Below are 2500 nucleotides of genomic sequence, written 5' to 3' on the forward strand. Positions count from 1 at the left end.
CGGCGCCGCCGAACGCCGGTCGCTGGTGTTCCCCCGCGTGGGCGCCCGCGTGGGCACGCGGCCCGAGTCCTCCCGAGCCCGGCTCTTCTCGGTGTGCGAGAGCCGCCTGCGTGCGGGAGGGAGGGGTGCTCGGCACGGCCCCTCCCGGAGGTGCGCTCGCCCCCATTCCCTCGTCCCCGTCGCTCGGTGGCCGACGCACCGGCGAGCGATGGCGCAAAGGGCGAGGGCAAAGGGGGGGTGCGGACGCCTTCGGGGGTCGGGGGAGGCGGCTCCTCCGACCCTTTCCCGCACCAGGGCGGGTTTTTGCCGCCTGGCAAAAATCCCGCTCCCGGCCGAGCGGCCCCGCGCGCAAGAGGTGTGCTCCCGGGGGTCGGGCGTTCCGGGTCGCGTGCCCGGGGTCCGTGCACGCGTGAACCCGCTGCCGGGGGGGGCGCGTGGTGGCGGCGGTGGCATTCCTTGTTGCCGTCGTCACCCGCGGCCTCTCGGCGGGGGTGAGCGAGGCTCTCTTGGTGCCGGGTCGCAGCCCCGCGCTGGCGGGGCGGCCCGAGCCGCGGTGGTCCTCTTGGGTGCAGTGCCGGGCTACTGAGGGAAACCCCGGGCCCCGAGAAGGACGCTGCGGTGGTGGCGGTGGATGGCGGGCGCGCCCCCGCGGGTGGACGCTCCCCTGAGGGCGGCAGCAGGGGAGGCACCCCCGCGGGGCCATCCAGGTCGTTTCCCTCGCCCCAGGGCCAGGTACCTAGCGCTCCGCGCCTCGGCGGCCTCGGAGCCTCTCGGCGTCGTCAAACGCTGGGGGCTGTAGGGCCGCGGAGCCGGGCGGAGGTTTAAAGACTCGGGCGGCTCGGTGCGCCCCGCCGTAGGCGGCGGGCGGCGGCGACGGCGGGTGCCGGGCGGCGGCGCGGTGCCATCCGCGAGGGGGTAGGGAGCGTCTCCCGCCGATCCCCCCTGCGGTGGTGACCGTCGCGGCCGGCCGTGCTCGTCGTCGTCGTGGCTCCGCCGCGTGCGCGCGCGGGCAGCCGTGCCGGGGAGGGGCGCCCTGCCCCCCCCTCTCTGCGGCCCGGTCTCGGCAGAGGGACCGTGTTGGCGCGGTCGGCCGCGGGGGCCGGCCCGCTCGCTTCGAAGCGGGCGACGGTGGCGGAGGGCGCGTGCTCTCCGCCCTTCCGCGGCTGCGGGGCCGTGCGGCTGCCGGGGCCCGCTTGCGCTCTCCTTTGGCCGCCGCCACAGGCTCGCGTGTGGCGCCGCGCCTGGCGCTGCCGCGCCTCTCCCCTCGACGGCCTTCTCTCCTTGGACGCACCGGTGGCGCCGGTCGCCGGCCGTCCCCGCTCGACCGCCTTGCCCGCCCAGGTTGAGTGCTCGGCGGTCCCTCCGTCGCTGGAGGCCGGCGAGTGCGGGTGACCCCGGGCCGGGCGGTGGCGTCGCCGCTCGGCGAGTGTCCCCCTGGGGGACGGTCGGCCGGAAGGTGCCCGCTGTCGCCGCCGGCGGTCCCGTCCCGGGCCCTGCCCGTCGCTTCCCCGTCGCCCTTCCCGGCCGCGTGTGGGGCCGAAGGGGTGCGGGCGGCCGCGGGGGCGCTTCCCTGCCCGGTCTCCGCGTGGAAACGAGGAGAGCGGGCGTTGCTCCCCGGCTCAGCCCCGTACGCCTTCTGCCGGGCGCGTGCCCGCAGAAGGGGCTCCGAAGGTGCGAAGCGGCGGCGGCGGTTCCGGGAGGGCGGTCGCGGTGGCGGTGGGTCTTGCCGTCCGGCAGGCCTCGGGTGCTCGCGATGCCGACTCGGTTCCCGGCGGCGCCCGCCTCCGGTGCCGGCGGCGGAGCCCGGCTTGCCAGGCACTTTGCCTTCCCGGCGGGAGCGGTCCCGCGGGGGGGCGCCGGTGGAGCGGTGTCGCCGCGTGCGTCTTGGGCGTTGCGGGTCGCTGGGGAGCGCCGGCTGCGCGGTGACGCGGCGGCGCTCTGCGAGTCTGTGGAGCGGCGAAGGGAGCGAGCGTGAGCGGGGCCTGGTGGCCGTTACCCCCCCGCCGGCCGTGGGCGTGTGTCGTCTCGCGATCGAGGCCGGGCGGGATCTGATGGCCCCTGCGGTCTGGCGCGCGCGCGCCACGCCAGCCCTCTGTGCGGAGGCCGGGCCGAGCCCGGGCGCCTGGGCCGCCTCCGAAGGACGGCATGCCGGGGCGGCGTCTCCCCTTGCACGGGGGGAGGCGGTCGGGAGCGCGGGCTCCCCCGCCTTTGACGGCCTTCGGAGCGTTCCGTGGGTTTTCTCCTTTTTTTTTTCCCTCCTCCTCCGTTCGTTGTGTGCTCGTACGGTCGAAGCGAGGCGCGCGCGCCAGCGCGCGTCCTTGCCGAAAGAGACACAGGGTCTGCTTGACGTGAGCGGTCCCGGCCCCTCCGCGCGTGCGGAGTCGGTGCCGAAAGCCAGACAACTCTTAGCGGTGGATCACTCGGCTCGTGCGTCGATGAAGAACGCAGCTAGCTGCGAGAATTAATGTGAATTGCAGGACACATTGATCATCGACACTTC

General features: G+C 76.1%; 1 non-coding gene across 1 annotated transcript in view; it reads left to right on the forward strand.

The window, feature by feature from the left end:
• Window positions 1-2400: 2400 nt before the first annotated feature.
• The window catches only part of LOC138101435 (5.8S ribosomal RNA), a 153-nt gene continuing 53 nt past the window's right edge, over window positions 2401-2500 (forward strand). The window contains exon 1 of the ribosomal RNA XR_011147150.1: window positions 2401-2500. This exon is cut by the window's right edge and continues 53 nt beyond it. This is a non-coding gene — a ribosomal RNA (5.8S ribosomal RNA).

Source organism: Aphelocoma coerulescens, unplaced genomic scaffold (genome assembly GCF_041296385.1).
Source record: "Aphelocoma coerulescens isolate FSJ_1873_10779 unplaced genomic scaffold, UR_Acoe_1.0 HiC_scaffold_297, whole genome shotgun sequence".
In the NCBI taxonomy this organism is placed as follows: Eukaryota; Metazoa; Chordata; class Aves; order Passeriformes; family Corvidae; genus Aphelocoma; species Aphelocoma coerulescens.